At 49.0% G+C, this 22,117-nt stretch overlaps 1 protein-coding gene across 5 annotated transcripts in view; it reads right to left on the bottom strand.

Annotated features, from left to right (window-relative positions):
* Nucleotides 1-22,117, bottom strand: part of USP2 (ubiquitin specific peptidase 2) — a 102,996-nt gene that overhangs the window by 71,517 nt on the left and 9,362 nt on the right. Inside the window, exon 1 of one of the 5 annotated variants that reach the window (XM_088455825.1) lies at nucleotides 2,198-2,923. The exons of the other annotated variants lie outside the window; for them this stretch is intronic. The gene's annotated coding sequence lies outside the window, so the exon portion shown is untranslated. Of the gene's footprint in view, nucleotides 1-2,197; nucleotides 2,924-22,117 lie in introns of those variants that run through there. 5 annotated transcript variants of the gene reach the window in all.

Raw genomic sequence — 22,117 nt, 5'->3', positions numbered from 1 at the left:
TTCCCGAAAATCGGGTAGATTCGGATTTCTGGAGAACCGACCCGCACATCTCTAGTGAAAACAATATTGTAAGCTGTGAGGTGGTCTAAATTGACTGTAAATGACTGGAAATTAATGTTATTGAGGTTAATAATACTCTAGGAACAAAAAAAAGCCAAAATTATGTGATTTTAGCTTTTTTTCGGCAATTTTTAAAAAAAATCCAAATCCAAAGATGGACGATGAATCAGAGCCAAATCTAAACCCAGCAAAAATGGTCCAGCGCACATCCCTAGTTAGTAATGGTATAGCAGAAAATATATTTACAACATTTTGGTTTCCTTGGCTTTGTTTTTAAGGGGTTTATTCATACGGCCCCCGTTGACACTTTAGTGTCCTCCTCGCCGCGGGGGATGCTTAACACCGGAGCAATTTATAAGTGCTCCGATGCGGGGACAGCTGCTCCGCGATTCGTAGCACTGCTACAGAAGTAGCTTCGTTACTTATCTGTCCCCGTGGCCGGCTTCTGCGCATGCGTGCGTTCCCATAGGAAAGAGCGGGGCTACGAGAACAAGGGCCATCTGAAACTCTGAAAACTTTGTTTTCGGTGTTTGCTGAATATCAGGTGGTCCCATTCAGACCCACCCGCGCACGCAGGTGAGGTTTCCGAGTACCTAGAAACCCCCCCTGGCCGCCGATTTATTGTAGCTGACCAGTGCTCGAAGTGCACTTCACTTCGGCAGCTGGCAATATAACTGTCCCCTTTAAATCTGGCCGCTGGCGCCGGTTGCGCGAGCCAAACACAGCTCGCGGACCGGCAGCCAATCAGGGGCGGCCACGTAGCCACCCCTAATTGGCTGTCAGTCCGCGTGGCCAGCACCATATTCATTATACCGCCAGGAACCCAGATGGAGAGGGTGCACGGCTCAGCGCTGCAGGCGATCAGGTGAGTGATGCGGGGCCATGATGTGCGTAACTGTGTTCACACCGAGGAGGGAAGGGGGCTGTGTTGAGGAGGGGAGGGGTCTGTGCGGTGGGGGAAAGAGGGCTGTGTGGAGGAGGGGAGGGGGCTGTATGTGCACAGATAGAGGAGGGAAGGGGACTGTGGTGGAGGGGAGGGGGCTGCGTGTACAGGCTTATTCTGGTTAGACATTTGTCATTGGTTCTGTAACCAATTATTTGGAAACCCCCCTTTCAAAATCCTGCGTTTGCCACTGAGACCCCTGATGATGAATGACCCGGTAGCTTAAGTATGCGGAAACTGGTGTTTCCTCATGACCATTTTTCGTATGATAAATAGGCCCCTAAATGTGATACTATACTGCAACTTTTATATATAGCTGCCTTTATGCAGGTCGTATATTTAGTCAGAAATCTATTTTTAAGCAATTTTTTTGTATTCACCGATCGTGAGATTATTTCACCAACTGTGGATCCAGCATGTTCACCACTAAAACTAGTGTGCTGCCATCGCAGCTGCGATCTCTCACGGCTTCGCAATAGTGAACATAGTCTAATGTGTCACTCGCCGCCCAGTGCTTAGAGACGCCCACTGAAAGCATCTCGCATGCTGCGCTCCCACTCAAAACTGGAAACATCGAACGCAGATCCAGCGGCCATCAGCCTTCTGAGTAAGTCTGAGATGCTGCCGACATAGCGGGTCTATAGACACGCAGGGGGCTCTCCTGCTGCAGGTGTTTAAATGGTCCGACACACCTGTGTTTTTCTAACCACCCCCCTCATTACCTCCCCAAACGCTGACTGCCTGTCACTCACTTTGCGAGCAAATGCTCTGTGTGAGCGTAATCGCAATTCAATCGCTGCGCACGCACAGTGCGGCTTACACGCATTCGCGCAATGGCGAAGAATCGCTGAATCTGCATAAATATCACCATTGCGTCCACATCTTAATCAAGCCCAAGGACTGCGAGCTACAGTTCCTGGCTTCCTTTGCAGGCAGCTGTTGCCATCCTGAAACTTGAAGTCTTGCACCTCTGCATTCATAACAAATAAACTCACGCAGCTGCAAACAGTATAAAGAACTTAAACTGAAAAATTCAGACTTGATGCTCTAATATTGCAATTTACGAGCCAGACAAGAATGATGCAAACTGAAAAGCTGACAAATGTTAGTACATAAAATCCTGTCCTAGAAGCAGAACTTTCTAAAAGGAAAGAGGAACTGGGGGGTTGGGGTTAAAAAGTGGGGTGTACTTACAAAAGAGGGACAGCTTTTGAGGTACGATGTTCCTGCGTTTATGTTCCTTAGTACCAGCGACTAGTGCTTCCAGTGTGAGAGGGATACAATTAGAGGATAAATATTTCATCCACAGTACAAAGACACTCACTGCTTCCCCTCACACAATCCTGGGCCTCCTTTTCAGTCCCATAGTCACATTTCTTTCCAGGAAAAGAAAAATTCTCCAGTCCCTGTTTTTTTTTTTCTCCCCGTTTTGTTGCCTATATGTGTTTCTTTGTTATCTCTTTTTCTTCTCTTGATTCCGGTCTTTTGCTATGTCGTTTTGTTTTTGTCACTCCTTGTAACTGCTGTTCTGCATTTTCCGTTCTCTCTTCACAAACGCAGTTCTGTTCTAGTTTTATTGAGCCCTCAATCTCCAGGCTTTGCTGCTTCTATACTTACCGGTCGTCTTGTTCTCTTTGGGGTTTGTCTGCTGGTACTCATATACTTTTCTTATGGCTATTTTGTTGATTTGTGTCTGTTGTTTACCTCTGTGTCACAAGTGTATCTAGTTGCTCTTTGAAGAATAAATTCTCCTTTAAATCTTCAGGGTTGCAGAAGTACTCCCTTACCCTGCATCGTATTGGTGTCTCTCATATTTTAGTCGTCCTCTGTGTGTGTGTCTCTCTCAGTGTATTTATCCTGTGTCTGTTTTCTCCCTCACTCCTGTAAGGGGAGCCGCTGTGTCTCACATGGCTGTTGAGTCCCGGTTACCTTGGGAATGACCCTGATTACAAACAGTCTTCATGCTGCTCACTGAGAGAGCTGAAAGCACAACAGTGACTTACTAAATTCTACCTAGTGTTTGCTGAATCAAACAAGTACAGGCCTGTCCCACATACAAACAGGGGATCCACAGAAAGTGGCAGGCGGGGTAATTGGGGGGGATCAGTGCAAAACACCTGTTCAAGTTACTTGCTGGTGTACAAAAGCCAGATTACCTTGGAAAATTATGGTATTTTGCTAGTGGAATAAAATAAAAAAAAATATATGTATACCAGTATTAGCTCTCACTTCCTGATCACCGCTGTGAGTGACCAGTGAACTTCACAAAAATGCACATTTACAAATAAGCAAAAGAAAATTCTGCTTTGCAGTGTCACGCGTCTACTTCTGCACGGATACAACTGCCTATTTGTGTTAGCACATTTATACGCCGCCTAGAGGGCCGTGGTATAAAGGGGTGTGTCCTCATATATCATTGCTGCAGTCACGCCCAACAGCCCATCTTGGCGCATAAGGTCTCACGCAACGCTGCTAGCGCCGGGCATGTTTTTTGAGTCTTTTTTTTTCCCTGAAAATGTGTTTGTGGCAATGCGATGTGGCTAGGACAACCCAGAGACTGCGCTGATTAATTTGATATGTGACACTTGTATATCTGTGTGCGACTGAGGCTCAGGCATCTTGTGCTGCATGGCGTATTGAAGCTAGATGTATGAGGAGTGAGGACACATCTGTATACCATCTGATGGGAAGTATTCCATGTTCCTACATGCAAAATCAAGATTTCGGGCCAGATTCCGAATCGGTCACAGTCGTGGCCGCCATTTTGCATTATCCCACAGGTGCATCTGCCACTTTATGATAATGCATTCATCCCAACTGTCCTGCTTTCGGCAGGGACAGTCCCGCTTTTCATGGTGCAGGTTCAAGTCCTATTTCCAGATTTAAGTGCTCATGAATCGTCGGCCAATAGAAAGCTGCGACTGTTTGAAATTCCCATCGTCCGTGAGCCAATTGTGGCTCGCGGACTGCCAGCCAATCAAGGGTGGCAGCGGCGAGCCAAACGTGGCTCTTTGCATCATAGCTCCATCCACTAACGGCGTTTCACATCAGATGCCAGCAAGTGGAGCAGTCAGCCGCCACCGTTGGTGGGTGAAGAGGACGGATGTTGCGTCAAGAGCTCTAGTGGCAGCAGGAGAGGCCACAAGACACTGCGGTCAAGAAAGAAGATGCCCAGCATTGGCAGAGGGAAGCTGAGGATCGGGGAGTGCCGCTAGTTGGGGAAGCAAAAGAGCTAACGAGGCTTCCCACAACAGCCTCTCCAAGTATAACAGGTAGGCCCTCTGTGAGGCCTGTGTATAATGAACCCCTCCCTTAACCACCACGTTAGTCAGGCAATAGGCCTGTGGGGATAGTCAGGCCTCAGGATTGTTGCACTGATAGGTCCAGGTCTCCTGTATTAACCCTGGACATTAGGTCCAGGTCACAGAGCCCTTAGAAGTGATTTGGGCATTAGGCCCAGGTCACTTTGTGTTGTGGGCATAAGGGAGGGGGAGGGACGCCAGCCCTTTACTTTGCCAGGGACGCTCGGACACCTAGATCCACCCTTGGCTAATATCACACTTTATTACATTTTGTGCCTCATGCTATTTTTCAACCCTGCAGGTGTATTTTTATGGAGAACCACATTTTTTTATGTGCACAACTTTGAAACACACAAAAGTGACACACTGTAGTTTGCAGGAATCTTTGTTCTGCAAACATTATTTGATCTAGGGAATAGAATTGCCACCTAGCAACAGCAGGTCGGTACATTCTGCAAGCCTTTCCAACCATCCGCTGCCGGCAAGGAAAGTAAAACTTTTGAACCACTTCCCTGCCGACCAGACAGCAAAGCTGTGCATGCGCATGAGCAAATGGCGGTCACGTGCTTTCCTGAGCAGATTCTTGGAAGCTTACTGGTGACAATTGTGATCCCTTAACAAATAAAGCGAAATAAGGATATACAATACCGTACAATTCATAGCTGCCTAACTTTGGCTTCTCCTCCCCGGGAGAAGCCTTGGTAAGAGAAGCAGGTGGGCTGTGACGGGGGCGGGGCCTGATGGTTTGCATCATTAAGTCCCGCCCCATTTGCGGTAAATTGACGCAATTGGCTTAAATTTAAATAGGGGCGGGGCTAAATGATGCGATTCGCTGAGAATTGTGTCATTAGCCCCGCCCCCTACACGGGGACCCGCGATCGTCGCGGAAATTCTCCCCATTCTGCCCACTTCACTAGGAAGTGGGCAGAATGCAGGAGAAGTGCCTACCCTTCCGGGAGAGCGGAGGGGTTACCCTAAAAATCGTGAGCCTCCCGCGAAAACCGGGATGGTAGGCAAGTATGGTAAAACTACTATAACTAAACTGGATAAAGGCAAATAAGAGGTATCCAAAAGCAGCAGAAAGTAACATTTATTGACGGAGGACACAGTCGCCATGCCAATAATAGATTAATTACATAACACTAAGAAAATAAACTGGGAAAATGCTATAAACCATTGATGATATAACCCAGAGTCTTGAATGTGTAAGAACTGTGAATTGTAAAAGTAGAAAGTTGTAATTGAAAATTAAATCCATTTTGTATCATGGCAGGACAGATATGAATTGACTCTTAGGGGTAAATTTGCTAAGATGAGAGTTCTATTTAAGAAGTGATGTTGCCCATAGCAACCAATCAGATTCTACTTCTCATTTATCTAGCCGGCGCCGGCGCCGGCAGCTGTGTGTTTGTTTTAGCAGCCGATGAGGGTCAGACAGACTCTCATCGGCTGCTGCGCCCAGTGGCTGATGGGAGAGTCGTCAATACGTCTCTCCCATCATGCAGAGCGGGCCGGTCCGGGAAGGTAAGTGGAGGTCTTTTTTTTTTTTTCGTGTGTGTGTGTCTAGCGGCGGCGGTGGGGGGGGGATGGACGGACTACTGCTGGGGGTACTACTAGGGGCACTGCTGTGGGTACTACTAGGGGCACTGCTGGGGCTGGGGGTACTACTAGGGGCACTGTTGGGGGCACTAATGGGGGTACTACTAGGGGCACTGCTGCAGGTACTACTAGGGGCACTGCTGTGGGCACTGATGGGGGTACTACTAGGGGCACTGATGGGTGGACTACATAGGGGAGGATTACTGCTGGGGGGGCGCTACTATTAGGGGCACTAAACTGGTGGGACCACTACTGGGGGCACTGCATAAGGAGGGATTACTGCTGGGGGGAACTACTACTAGGGGCACTGCTGGGGGAGGGCTGCTACTAGGGGATTACTACTGGGGGCACTGCATAGGGAGGGCTGCTACTGGGGGGATTACTACTATGGGCACTGCTGGGGTTGAGACTACTACTGGGAGCACTGCAAAGGGGGGCCACTACTGGGGGCACTGCATAGGGAGGGTTGCTACTGGGGTCACTATATAAGGGGCACTGCATAGGTGGGGAACTACTACTGGGGGCACTGTATAAGGGGCACTATATTGGGGGCTCTGCATGGGGGGACCACTACTGGGGGCACTGCATAGGGGGAACCACTACTGCCGGCACTACTGGGGGCACTGTATAAGGGCTTGTGTAGCTATCAAGGGTCGGGGCAGGGGGGGGCGTAAGGCTGAAGAAATGCCTAGGGCAGTGGTTCCCAAACTTTTTTGAACCGTGGCACTCTAGATTAACAGCATTGTTTTCATGGCACCCCTAAGCCAAAAGTTTGTTATTGAGAAATTCAGAAAAAAAAATGTAGTAAAGTCACAAATTAAATTGTGTTTACCTGTCATCCTTAGGTTCAGTTATGTGGTGGGGGACAGGTTTGCGCTTCTGTTTGTTCACATATTTATATTACATTGACCATAAATAATTTGATTTGGTGCTAGACCACCAACTTGAGGCACCCCTGCAAGTGTCCCAAGGCACCCAAGGGTGCTACGGCACACAGTTTGGGAACCACTGGCCTAGGGTGCTAAGAAACCTTGCACCGGCCCTGGGGAGCCGGGGCTCCCGCTGGTAAAAAAAAAACTGCAAATGGAGCCTCCCTGCAGCACCAGGCTGAGGTGGGTCGAAGGAGGCGAAACTGGTTCCCTCTCCAAATAGAAGTGACTGAACGCAGTTCGTCCCACTTTAACCCCTGCAAGGCCTAGTTAGAGAACCGAGGCACTATTACAACCAGAGATCTGGGAAAGCCAAGAATACATTCTTTACTCATTGCAGTGTATCTACCCTTTTGTCCTTGGTCTCAATGAAGCTTTAATAAGAGCTGTTGTTGATGTTGTGAATAAGCGTCATCCTAGTCCCAACCAATATACAGTGATTTTGAACAGCAGGGGGAAGGGCCACAATGATGAGTAGACCCGCTGCAAACTGCTGCAAATTGTGGCTTCAAATGGTGGGGGCATGGCCAAAATGACTAATTTGTAGTGCCCCGCCCCCGACTCATTGGAGTGGGATGTCTCCTCCGGGATCTACTAGAGGGCGCTAAAATAAACTAGGCAAGTAGGATTTAACTTACATTTTAATTTCCTGAAGGTAATGGGAGGAAAAGGCTCTCTGACCGTTATTGCTTACAGATGTATTATGTCAGCAATGAACAGAATAATTAAATTATATGGATTGGGAATCAGTAGACTGACATAAAGTAAGTATTGGAAGGTGCAAATACAGTTGGACTAATAAGGTGACTAAAGTAGAGATGGTTTAGAAGTGGGTGTCTGTAAGAGAGGATTCAGTGTGGTTGAAAAACACCTGTCACCGTCATAGTCTATTTTTCATGTGACTTTTCAAGCTTCAGGCAGTAATGGTACACTGAGTCCTGCCATCTGGGCTGTAAAATAAACAGTGTACGTAGGGGCCTATAAGTCATTTTCCACAAATAGGTCCCATAAACTATCAATGACTTTTCATTCCAATTTATTAAAAGTCTTAACCAGGACATCAGCTCCAGTAGGGGCTGCCCCAGCGAAAAGCTACTGCTGTTACTTTACTTCCGGCAGATACTCTATTCATATACAAGCATGAAATGTGATGTATGAAACTACCCCAGCATTGAGACTGTTGGGGGTGTGGGGGATTGTCAAGTGTTCTTCCTCCGGTAGTGCCTCCTTATGCACAAGGCGCCAAAAGCTCTCTGAAGATGACGTTAGCTAACTGGGCCAAGCTTAGCTTTTCAGAGAGGGGTAAATTGGCCAGAAAGCAGTGCCCATTGAGAATAATGAGGATTACAGGCTGCAGCGTTAGCTATAACAACCTAACATAGGAGATATCTTTTGCGTTAGGATATTCTCATACCTACTCTCCTAGAAGGTGTGGGAGACTCCAGATTTTCCAGGATAGTTCTCCAGGACCCCGTAAGAGTGGGTGAATCTCTTGCATCCCACCTAAATCCTAGCAAAGTGGGCAAGATGGGGATATAATACCGGGATCACGGAAGGGGCTAAAATTACACAATTTGCATCTCCAAAGAACCTGCTTTCTGCCTGCTTTTAAGGGAAAAGGGACTTGATAAATGAGCCCCCATAAGGACATGGAAATAGCCAGCCAAAAATTATGAAGCTTGGTTAGGTCAGATCTTTTTTTTATTTTTTTATTTGCATTTCTGACCCTAGGGGGTATATTTACTAAGGTGCGGCATACTTGCCGACATTCAGCTCCCTCCTTCCGGGAGGGGGCTGAATGTCAGCTTACAGCGGGGGGCGTGGCCACACGATAACGCCGTTGCAGGGGAGTGGCCAGTGCGGGCCGGGGGTGTGGCCGCGAGATCGCGTCATCGCGGCTCCGTCCCCTCATCACAATGCTGCAGTAAACGGCATTGTAAAGCGGGGGGCGGGGCCGTGATGACGCGATTCAGCGCGAATCGCGTCACCAGGCCTCCCCGCTGCGGGGGTTTCCCTAGTAACTCTGCAGGGGGGTAGGGAGGGATGGCGGCTTGCGGGAGGCTTGCCTGCCTTCCCGGGGGGCCAGGAGCGGCACCCGAAAATCGGGAGTCTCCCGGCCAAATAGGGAGGGTAGGCAAGCCCAAGGTGCGGGTTTATGGAAGTGGAGATGTTGCCCATAGCAACCAATCAAATTCTAGCTGTTATCTTCTGGAAGGTGCTAGATAAATGTTAAGTAGAATCTGATTGGTTGCTATGGGCAACATCTCCACTTCTAAAAACTCTCACTTTAGTAAATTTACCCCTAAGCATCAGTGTGACATTAAATTTGGACCCTAAAAGAACCAGTTTCCACAGGGCTAATATCTGACACTAAGAAGACCCGTATGGGGTCACAACTTACAGGTTATACACACCTGACAGTGCCAGATTAAGGTCCACATGGGCCTGGAGCTAAAATCTACGAAGGGCCTACTGTTTGCCACCGCAGAGGGTGTGACCAGCGCCGTGGGAGTTTGACTAGTTATATGGAGTGCGAGACCAGTGTTGTGGGGGTGTGGTCTGCATAGGTGGTGTGGACTGTGCCGAGGGGGGTGACTAGTGCCTACCTTCAAAACCTCAATCTCATTCCGTTCTTCGCTTAATGTGATAGTCTATAAATCAACAAAGGGAAACACTACTTTTTAACATGACTGTACTATGACAAAAAAAAATGGCACTTAATGATTATGTAAATGTGTAACCCCTCTACTAAATAGCATACGGGTAACTTAGTGATGTCATGAATGGGAAATTTCTCTATATAAAAAAAAGAGAGACCTTACTAATAACTATAGGGGCATATCTAAATCATATCTAATTCTATATCTTAAAAATATGTGGTCTGCTCTTGAAAATTAAGAATCATAATCACCGCAAATCACAGCAATAGGGATTCTTGTTCTGCTCAGATGTATCCATTTTAATTGTTGGGACAAGAGTTCTCATAAAAGCCTGTCCTGGCGGTCAGGAAGAAGTAAAGTGAACGTATCCGTGATCACTTTACTTCTTTCTACGGACCTCCTTGCGGCTACTGTTTTCCTCTTTTTTGGCAAAAGCCGTAAAGCATTTTTGGACATCCTTTAGCACACCAGAGTGAGATTGCAAGATCCCTGATCTCTGACTCCGATCAGCAGCAGCCAGCAACCAGCAGGACAACGACAGTCCCATTCTGACACCTCAGGAGGACAGTTTGCGGCTGGGCAGCCCTCACGGCCGGGATGCTTCTTTCTGGGCATGGACCAGTGACAGGGTGACGTACGTTGCACGCCGTGAGCAAAGTTCACAGGGCGCCGAGCCACTATGCACTAATGGCTAATGAAGCCTTCCTCTGCACCGACATCTGTTTAATATATGCTTGTATTTGATCTGTTGCGGTTGGGGGAGGGGCCTCACATGGACACTAGATGCTGCTGTGGCAGGAATAAAATGCTGTGTACACACAACAGAAGCTATGGGCCTATTTTGAAAGGGGGCATGGATCTGTAGCTCCATTATCAATCCGGCCCAGACCCCTGACCTAGAACTACAAGTGACCCCAGACTGTCCATATACAGGGGGAGATTATCAAAGCTTGCAGAGAGATTTGTGTACTTTAGAGCAGGCTTACCTACCCTCCCGATTTGGCCGGGAGCCTCCCGATTATCGGGTGCCGCTCCCGGCCCCTCGGGAAGGCAGGCAAGCCTCCCGCAAGCCGCCATCCCTCCCTAACCCCCCGCAGAGTTACTAGCACAACCCCCGCAGCGGGGGGCCCGGTGACGCGATTCGCGCTGAATCGCGTCATCCTAGCCTCACCCCCCGCTTTACAATGCCGTTGACTCTGGCATTGTGAAGAGGGGGCGGAGCCGCGATGACGCGATCTCGCGGCCACGCCCCCGGCCCGTACTGACCATGCCCCCGCAACAACATTACTGTGCGGCCACGCCCCCCGTTGTAAGCTGACATTCAGCCCCCTCCCGGAAGGAGGGAGCTGAATGTCGGCAAGTATGCTTTAGAGTACTAACCAATCAGCTTCTGTCACTTTACAGGCTGGGTTTGAAAAATTACAGTTGGAAGCTGATTGGTTGGTACTTTTATCTTTCTCCACTTTATCTCTCTCCAAGCTTTAATAATCTCCCCTCACAAACTCAGGACTTCAACTATGACATTGACAAAAGACAACATAATGTTGGCACTAGAAGCTTGCATGCTGCACCTCCTGACATTCCAAAATAAAGCTGTTGGGGAGATGTTATTGCTCATGTACAGTAGATGCTGCATGTATTAAAACTTGTGGGAGGATCTGTGGAAATGTTGCATAGAAAACATAGAATTTGATGGCAGATAAGAACCACTTGGCCCATCTAGTCTGCCCTCTACTGTCTTATGCTGGGTGCATGCTTGCCGATGTGTGTAACCAGCGATGCGGTGTCTGACCGCTTGCTAAATCAGGTGGCCAGTAAACACTGTACGATGCGGTGACCGACCCCTCGATATATCGGGCACCAGCTACATCCACTATGCCGGCGTCGGCATCTGGGTTGTTTCATCGTCCCTACATGTAGGCCGATGGAACTACCCCGATGGTCAACCCAAGGAGCGCACATGGTCGCGCATAGTAGGTACACACTGAACGAAGTGGACAATATGTCAGCCCGATCTGCGTGTGTACCCAGCTTTAGCTTCTTCCACCACTGACAGGAGGCTATTACACTTATTCACTATCATGAAGTAATTTATCCTCAAATTTCCTTTGAACATACCTACCTGCATTCAATGGGCTTAACGCTGATTGGCTGGAAGCCAGTGGCGGGCTGGGCCGGGGGGCAGGGTGCCATGTGGGCAGTCTGTGTCACTGTGACACAGCTGCACCGCGCGTGTAGCACTGACCGGACGGAGTTCGGTCAGCACTACACAGTGACAAACACACAGTCGCCGGCAGATGTGTGTTTGTTTCAGCAGCTGATGAGTGTCTGTCAGACTCTCATTAGCTGCTGCTGCTCCCACTGCGGGAGCAGTGGCATAACTAGGGCAGGGCGAGCGGGGTGCGTGCCCTGGGCGCCGTTGGACCAGCGGCGCGGGGGGGCGCCGCCGGCCACGGTACCGGCCCGCCCACCCTAGTTAGCCAGTGTAGCGCCGACCGCAATGAGTGCAGTCAGCGCTACACATTTACACAGGACCGGCGCTAGGCTTCCAGCGCCGGTCCTGTGCTTCACACCTGAGCCCGTTCCCTTCCCCTGAGTGCTTGCCCAATAGCGCTAGGAGGCGGGCTCAGGCTGTGCATAACACGCGCATCGCCGCCAGCGCTGGCGGCGATGCATGTGTTAAACAGCAGCCAATGAGAGTCAGATAGACTCTCATTAACTGCTGCAGCACCCACTGCAAGAGCTGGACTTCCGTCCGGCTCCTGCAGTGGGTAATGGGACTGACGTCATGACGTCTGTCCCATAATGCTGAGCGCGCCAGCCCGGGCGGACTGGCGGGTGGGAGCGGCGTCGCGGACAGGAGCAGGAGCAGCAGCGTGGATTCAGGTAAGTATATTTTTATATATATATTTTTTTTTTTTAACCTATCTGCACAACGGGGGAGGGGGGTGGAGGGTGGCTACTACTGGGGGGACCTCTACTGGGGGAGGGGTGGCTACTACTGGGGGCGCCACTATTGGGAGGACCTCTACTGGGGGGGGCTACTACTGGGGGCACTTAATCGGGAGGGGGAACCTCTACTGGGGACTACTACTTGGGGTCGAACTACCACTGGGGGCATTATAAAAGGGGCCTACTACTAGAGGCACTGCACTCGGGGGACCACTACTGGGGGCAATAATAGGAAGGGCCACTACAGGGGGCACTGGATAGGGGGATCACTACTGGGAAAACTGCATTGGGGGGGACTACTGCTGGGGGCACTATATAAAGGGCACTGCATAAGGGGATACCGCTACTGGGTGCACTGCATTGTGGGGACTGCTACTGGGGGCACTGCATAAGGGGGAACACTACATGGGGCACTGCATTTGGGGGGGCCACTACTGGGGGTACCGAGTAAGGGGAACTAATTGGGGGCTGTATAAGGGGGACCACTACTGGGGATACTGTATAAGGGGCACTACTATGGGCCTGCATAAGTGGACTATAACTGCATACTGGGGGTACTGTATAAGGGGTACTACTGGGGTTAAGGTGCATATGGATAGGAATGTTCAGTTTGAAAATAAAGGGGTGTGTCATGTTGACACGCCCCATTTTTAAGTGACCACGCCCATTTTTTGACGCGCGCGCATCGGGTGGGCTCCCTTTCAAATTTGCCCTGGGCTCCAAATACCCTAGTTACACCACTGTGCGGGAGCCATCTTCCGGCTCCCGCAGTGGGTAATGGGAGAGACGACATGACGTCATGACGTCTCTCCCATTATGCAAAGCGACCCGGGAGGACGGATGGAGGAGCTGATAGCAGCGACGGGACCAGGAGCGGGGTTTCAGGTAAGTGTTTTTTTTTTGTTTTTTTTTATTAATTACGTGTCTGTCTACTGGGGGCACTACAAGGGGGAGAACTACTACTGGGGGCATTACAAGGGGGAGGACTACTACTGGGGGCACTACAAGGGGCATTACTACTGGGGGCATTACAAGGGGGAGGACTACTACGGGGGGCACTACAAGGGGGATTACTACTGGGGGCACAACAAGGGGGGGACTACTACTGGGGGCATTACAAGGGGGGACTACTACTGGGGGCTAACAAGGGGGATTACTACTGGGGGCACAACAAGGGGGGGATTACTACTGGGGGCACAACAAGGGGGGGACTACTACTGGGGGCACTACAAGGGGGAGAGCACTACTGGGGGCACTGCAAGGGGGGACTACTACTGGGGGAACTACAAGGGGGATTACTAGTGGGGGCACTACAAGGGGGGGACTACTACTGGGGGCACTACAAGCTACAAGGGGGGGACTACTACTGGGGGCACTGCATAGGGGATACCACTACTAGGGGCACTATTTAAGGGGCACTGCATAGGAGGATAACTACTAGGGCACTACTGGTGGCCTGCATAAGGGGGTCCTCTCCTGGGGCACAGGGGGTACTGCATATGGGCACCACTACAGGGGCTGCCCCATATCTTTATTTTTACTTTACATTAATTCCATATGGACCTGCCTCCTCCCTGGAACACTTGAGTGGGGGGGCGCCTAAGCACGCACCCTGGCTACACGCTACTCCTCTGCCAGGGCCACCTGCATGCATTTGCCCCCCGGCTAAAAGTTGCCAGCCAGCCCCTGCTGGGAGCCGTGACAGACGACTCTGTCAGCCAATCAGCGCTTTGCCCATTGAAGGCAAAGGGATTTTCAAAGATAGCCGCTCGAGGCAAAACCTCGAGATTCGACAGCAGATCGCAAGGTTTTGCCTCGGGAGAGGGATCCGGGGCAGGAATTGAGATCCGAGCTTTGCTCGAATTGCCCCGGATCGCCAAAATTTGGGTGGGTTCACTATCATGAAGTAATTTTTCCTGAAATTTCCTTTGAACATACCTCTCTCCTATGTCAGTGCATGTCCTTGTGTCCTAGTACTTCTCTTCCTTTAAAGAATGTTTCCCTCCTATACCTTGATATATTTAAAAGTTTCTTTCATGTTCCCCCTTTTCCTTCTCTGCTCCAAAATACATATTAAAGAGTCTTTAGTCTTTCCCAATAAGTTTTGTAATGTAAGCCATGCACCATTTCAGTTGCCCTTCGTTGCACAGTCTTTATTGTATTTATATCCTTCTGGAGATATGGCCTCCAGAACTGAACACAGGCCCTGATTCAGAGCCGGACGCTCTTTCAGAGCGCTCGCTCTGAATCAGGGCATTTTTTTTTTTTTAATGGAGCCGGCCTCCTGGCCGCTAGCTAAGCTGTGGGTGACCACCCACAGCTTTTGCGAGCGGCCAGGTGATCGGGGCTTGCGACGAGACCCTTGTAGTTGGGTCTCATTCCCGCAAGCCTGAGTGAGCTTCCTGCTCTAAATAGAGCAGGAAGCTCACCACTGACATCACTGATGATGTCAGTGGTGCCTACCACAAACGGCAGGCGTTCCTTTGAGAATGCCTCCGTTTGTGTAGCCACCCCCCCTGCCCGCCTCCAAAACGGGGCGAGCTGTCAATCACAATCGACAACCGCCCTATTTTGATGCGAGACCCATAGCGACGGAGCGCCCGTCGCTGGCCGGTTCTCGCGCATGCGCACGTCGGAGGCGGTGCATGCGCAGGGGGCAAACATCGACCCGCTTGTGAGCGCATGGCACTTGCGAGCGGGTCTGAATCAGCCCCACAGTATTTAAGATGAGGCCGTACCAATGACCTATATGCAGTAGCATTATTATTGCTTCTTTCTTTCTGTTACTGATTCCTCTCCCTATGTTGCCGAGCATCTGACGCCTTTCTCTTTGCTTTCTTATGTTGTTTAACTGCCTTTAAGTCAGCAGAAATAGTGACTCCTACAGTAGATCCCTTTCTAATGAGAAATTGTACTGAAAAGTTAAAGCGCATATACCTGTAGAGGCTTGGACACACAGACTCGCCACAGAGTGCCCTGCTTTACTCTATGAACTTGGTTTAACCCGCACTGCAAACAGGGGTCATTCAACCCTATTATGAAAGTGCTGGCAATGTGCACGAGCCATCACTATGTACCGTCGGCATTATCTAATAATATTTCTTAGCACTAAACAGACTGGAGAGGCCGGCTGGCGTAGACCTCAAAAGTAACCATTCTCTTTACATTTTTATTGCTCAGAGTCTTTAGTTCTTCTGCCATGTTGCACAGCTATTTGTGAATGTTAATTGTACTACATATATCAGAGGATAGGTGAATGTTGTGCAGTCTTCCCTGCTATATCTGCTTGTACTGTCCCGTGACCCTCAAATGTATTTCCTTACTTAGGGCTCCACTTAAGAGACAGACTCTTTGGTACTCGTTAAAGTGCTAATGTCCTCCGTTCTCTATTTAGCATACAGCAGTAAGCTTAGCTTGCCGCTGCTTGTCACTGTACTGCTTAGGTCATCTATAGATCATGGCGTCAGCGGTATGGTCACAATGTCGTCAACAGAGACCCAGCAAAAGCCTTTCCGGCTTCAGCAAAGCTTTCCGGGCTTTGCTAATTCCCTGACAGGTGGAAGCGCAGTATGCATTCGCAGGTGGCCAAGTGAACAACCTGTCGCTGGGAGCGGTAGGCTGCCAGGTTCTTGCCAGAGGACACCACCAATGAAGACAATTACTGCTGGACCTTGCCTAACAGGTAAGTAATGTTAAATACAGGAGACATATATGGAAGTATCACTGTGATACTAAACTACAGTAAGTATGCCGGTAATAAGTATCAGTATAATAAGTAGAACCTTTAGCATCACTGTTTCCTCTTACTGCATTCACTTTCTGCTGTTATAAATCGCATCTATTACTTCATTCTTCACTTATTTTCCATACTACCCACACCATGCATAAGCCCCTGCCAGTGTCATCAATTTCCCATCAATATCTACGAATATGGCCCGTGTTCAATTAGAAACGAAAAGTGTGTTGCCGGACTTTTCGCCGTCATCGCTGGTTTTGGGTGCGAAAAAGTATTGCGCTCGTCCCCACTTATCCCCGTATTCAATTCCAAATCGTCGAAAACGGGACCCGGCGAAACTTAAATAGGTGAAAAGTTCGGTCAGTTTTGGGGAAATCAGCATGACACCCCCCAAAAGATGCACTGACATTGGGGATCACTCTGGATACCCCCGAATAGCCCTGCTGAAGGTATTTGGCCACTTTAAATGGTCTCAATAGGTGCAATTTTGCGTGTTTTAAAAAGTGGTGAAGAATAGCATGTTGGAGGTTTTTTTGAAAAAAATAACTAGTCCCATCAAATTTAGGGTACATGAAAATGGGCACTAGTATATTTTGAAGTTGGTAATGTGACATTTTAAAAAAAACTTGAAAAATCCACCTGCAATCATAAAAACACCTGCCGCATACTTCGGGACCCACCTGGAGTCTATTTCGCTAGTTTTGAACGTTGTACCCCAACTTTTGTTTTTTTCGTCCCCAAAATGAGAGTACTTTTTTGGGGTGTTCTTAATTATTGTTTAAAATTTTTTTGACACAGTTTACCTTTGGGGGGCTGTTCAAAGGGTGCTGGGTGGTTTTCCTACGTTTGCACCCCAAAACCCCAATTTTGCACTTTTTTCCGCCTGCTATTCATAGGCAAAACTTTTTTACCGGGTCCTTTGCATTGACTTTCCGCCTAGCCAAAAAGTATTTGGAATTGAATGCGGGGATAAGTTGAAACCGGCGAAAATGATGTCATCGGTGAAAAATTATCGCCGAAACTGACTTTTCGCTTCTAATTGAATACGGCCCTATGTCTCTTTGTCGCTCTGCACTCATGTCCCATTATAATGTGCTGAAGCAGCCACATGCACCTAATCATTGAGTAAAATTGCTCACCAGTAATGCAGGGATTAAAGCCTTAGTGGTTCTAATGACTGACAGTCTTCTGACACACAAGTGCACCAGCCTGGCTTGGACCCAGATGAATGGGACAATACATTCATCATTGCTCCGACACGGAGACAGCTGATCCGAAAATCATCTGTCTCCATAAGTTTTTTCACTGCTCCTTTTGGAGCAGTGAAACAAGTGCGCATGTGTGACGTATAGAACACGCAAGTGCACAAGAACCCCGGAAGGAGCCGCACAGGGGTGGATGGTTCCAAAAGGATCCCTTTTGGCGACCTGGGACTCCTTCCCATAGGGAAGCAGCGGGTAGCGGGAGCACTTGCCATGTGAAGATGGCGAATGCTCCCACAGTCAAGCTCCGAAAATATAGTATTTTCGGAGCTTGATGAATTCTGTCCCCATACTGAGCTGGTACAATGGTGGAGATGTATACAGCAGTGTAGAGTAGAGAAGTGGATAAGTTGCTCATAACTACCAATCAGCTTCTACTTATCATTTTATAGGGAATCAGTATGTAATACTGCCGGCCTGAGCCCAACGGATGGAATCCCAATGCCGGAAGGCCGGCAGATGAAGATCCCGACTAGAGTAAGTGCCCTAACCCTCCCTTAGTGGTGCCTAACCCTAACCCCCCCTTTCCCTAACCTAACCCTCCCGGGGGGTGCCTAACTCTAAGTCCCCCCGGGTTGTCCCTACACCTAACCATCTCCCCCACGGCTAACAGCTCCCGACGCCCGGCTTACTTACGTTTGGTATGCCGGGCATCGGGATTTCAGCGTGGGGCTATTGATAAGCGTCGATATTTAGACGCCTATCTTTAGTCCCATGCCGGGCTTTCACTGTCAGGATTTTGTCAGTCGTCATTTCGACTGCCAGCATCCTGACTACATCCCTGTTATAGAATGTACTTTCGAAATGCTACCTCAAAGCCACTTTTCACATTGCTTGATAAAGCACATCTTCCCCAATGTGTGGCTGATACAGGAGCTCGGGATGTTAGAGACCCCATGAGACCTAGTCAAGATACTCATATGGTCCCCCTTTGTTCTGGATGTAATGGATCCTTAGACACTATAGAAGAAAATCGTCACATGTACAGGGTCTGACTGGCTGGGATGGGGGCAGGGTAATCACCTGTGGTCCGCTGTGCTTCAGAGCTCCTCCTTTTACTGTGAGGGGGTGGGCCCAACTGTCCACATATTATTGAAGTGACAGTAACCAAGGAAACAGTCACCGTTCTGCATCATTGTGGAAATGAAGGGGGGGGGGGGGGTGTCTGACTTCACTCCCTGTCATCACTGAAATCAGGGAGGGGGGATTTAGAGAAGGACTGCCTCTGCCAACATAGACATCAGGTAGGAGCAAGACCAGTGGGAGAAGCCAGAGGGAGAATCTCTAAAAAGAAGAAACTGAGGCAGTAAGCTGTGTAACCCCAAGAAGGCAAACACATCAAGGTTAGTCCTAATTAATCTGATAGGTCTCACCTCCTTTGTCCAGGCACATGGAGAAACAACTGTGTGCCATTGACAGCTGTACCATCGGTCGAAACCCATCAATGATATAGCCATCGATGGTGAAGTCCAGCATATGACCAGACCTCTGCCATGGGGCTGGCACCGCTGTTTTCTCAACATCCAGTCCTGCCATGGATGGTGCTACATCTGTGCTATGGATTGTGCTACATCTGTGACTATTGATGGTAGCAAACAATCGATGGCCATCCCTACTCTGTGCTCCTCCCGGCAGTGAGAATTTCTTTGCAAATTGATTGTCATTTTGGGACTGTTTGGTGGGGGGGGGGGGCATGTCTCACCCGTTGAAATACCCCTCACCCACAACCTGTCCTGACACCATGCCTTTCCCACTGTAATGACTCTTACTCACCATCACTTCCTGACATTGGGCCTGATTCAGCAGTGAACGCAATTTCACTGCTGATTGCAGATTTCCATTTAAGGGACAGTGTAGGAACGGCCTCCGTTCCCAAAAATGGGGGTGTGTACGCCCCGATTTCCGGGAGTAACTAGCCCAGGATCTGCATTGATCTGCTTACTCAGCTGGCCTGAGGCCCGGCACCAACCACCATCGTGACCATCGACCAATGATGGTCGTGATGGTGATCCCAGCCTGCGACCACCGTCACAGTGCAGGGATCGCAAATGCAGCAGGGGGTGCCTGCTTGCAGCCTTGCAATTGTGGTCCTTGCTGAAACAGGCCCATTGTATCTCCCACAAATACCCCTTACCTGTCACCAATGCCTGGCACTATATATCACCCACAGAAATACCTGTCAACAATGCCTGGCACTATATATCACCCACAGAATACCCGTCACCAATGCCTGGCACTATATATCACCCACAGAAATAACCAGGGATATTTTTCAGGCGGAACGGACCGGAACACTGTTCCTGAAGCATTTTTGAAATATGATGTCATCAAGAACTGCGCTCAGGAACCCGCCAGTCAGCATGGAGAATCAGGATTTGGGTGGCAGCATTGTGGATTGGCGCCGGGCTGCAAGCTGGTTGCATTTTACGGATTGGCAGCCAGCAAGGCATAGAGAGACAGTGGCGGCATTTCGAATTTGGCGAATAATATATATATTATACTGGTTTGGGTTAGTATATGTAGTGCTCTTCCCCTCATATTCTCAGTATCGTGCCCTCCCCCCCTTATATACTCTGTATTGTGCTCCCTTCCAAATATACTTTGTATGGTGCTTCCCTGCTTGTATGTTCTTTGTTGAGCTTCTTCTCTCCGCAGTAGTTTATATACCTCAGATCTGGTATTCTTATCTGCTCTCCTCTTTGGCCTTCTCCTCCAAACACTGGCTCCCCAGTGGCAGCTGCAGCACCTGTACCCGGCTCCCAGCAGAGTCACATTGTCATCACATCCACGAGGCTTCTGGGAGCCAGGTACAGCTACCGCAGCTGTTGTTGTGGAGTCGGTGTTCAGTGACCCCAGTGCCGACTTGGCATACAGTAGGTGCTGTTTTACCGCTCCTCCTGCCCCACCCATGGCTATGCCACTGATCACTACCCCTCCATTGTCACCGTTACCTCTCTGCACTACCCCTAACCCTTCCATACTGACCACTACCTGTCTGCACTACCCTATTGACCCCTCTATACCGATTTAATACCTCTCTGCTCTGCCTTCCTTACCCCCCATACCCTCCATTACCTATCTGCTCTACCATGCTGACCCCCTCCATTCTCACTACTACCTCTCTGCCCTGCCTTCCTGCCACCACTAGCATGTAGTAACCTCCTGCGGGAGGGGGTGTGGTACAGCGACCATGCCCACCCCGGTACAATGCCGTCATTCCCGGAGACGGGACCATTCATGAAGAATAGGTAAGTATGAGCTGCATGCAGTAATTCCTTAACTCAGACTACTAATATAAAAGCAAGATATAAGATAATGGGCCAACACTAAAATAACGTTTTTAATGACATTTACCTTAATTACTGTTATTTTAGTATTCATGAAGACACTTAACACAGGAGATATCACTGATATCTCCTGGTTAAGTCCCCTTGCGTTCATTTCCACACTCCCCATACATTAGTACATTAGTATGGGGATATGGAAATTAGGCTATTCATCAAATTCCGAAAATTATATATTATCGGAATTTGATGGTTACTATCCGCCACTGTGAGGTGGCGTATAGTGGGTGATGCTTACATGTGTCAGCGTGGGCAGGTCCTCCTCGGCTCTCTCCGTCACTCTGGTGGCTTCTCAGGCTCCGTCTGCTCCGTTTTTTTTTCTTCTAAACTTTACAGTGCTCTGCCGGGAGAACACGGAGTCAGCACAGCAGACGGAGCCTGAGGCGGCTGCATTGGCCAGGTCAGTGGGGGACAGGGGGGAGGTGAGGGGAGGAGGGGGGTTTGGGACACACACACAATTACCGCTGCTGTTGGCAGTGCTGCGCATGCGCTGCTTTTACGGATGTAACGGCGCATGCGCAGCACTGATTCCAGCTGCAGTAAGGTAGGACTAGGTAGGGAATAGTATCTATTTCCCGAAAAATGGCAGCTTTTCGGAATAGATAGTTATGGAGAGGAGGAATGATGAATATCCCCAGTAATTAGGTACAACTCCATGCGAGTTCTAAACCTAATTACCTCCATCAAATTGTATTTTAATGAATAGGCCCCAATATAACAATAACACCTTATGATAAAAGCTATGGATACCTATGTAGGAGAAGTAAAAAGCCACTAATGTCTCTGACAGACCTAGTTTATCTTCAGCATTCAATTTCCAGCATTTTACATTAGAGTAAGTTTCTAAGTAAACACTTGACTCAAATGTTACTAAGCTCAACCTCCAAATCTGTCAGCCTGCATTTTCTGTGCCATACTCACACACTAAAGTCAGCGCATTCAGGGGAAACTGAGCCTGCATGAGACATCCAGTCCTTCACAATCCCTCTGCTAATCACATGCAAGCTGATACCTAATATCATAACATCTACACTTGTTGTTGCAGTGGGATGACGCATTTACTAATAATGTATAATAATAAGAATACTTTGCATAAAAGATCATCTGTCATTTATTTCCAGATTCTCACTTTAAGATACAGTAAAATGTAGTTTTATACATACATACATACTACCAGAGCTGTAACTAGACTTTTTGGTGCCCTGTGCCAGAAAGAGCATTGGCGCCCCCCCTCATTTTTCAAAGTGACATAATGCACCCAAAAAAGGGCCATGGCCTCATGGGGAAGGGCTAGGGAAGAGATAGGAGAGGCCAGGAGATCCTGGGGATG

The sequence above is a fragment of the Taudactylus pleione genome, unplaced genomic scaffold (genome assembly GCF_031769625.1).
Source record: "Taudactylus pleione unplaced genomic scaffold, aTauple2 ptg000671l, whole genome shotgun sequence".
Lineage (NCBI taxonomy): Eukaryota > Metazoa > Chordata > Amphibia > Anura > Myobatrachidae > Taudactylus > Taudactylus pleione.
Note: the sequence above shows the minus strand (reverse complement) of the source record. Positions and strands in the feature narration are given on the sequence as shown.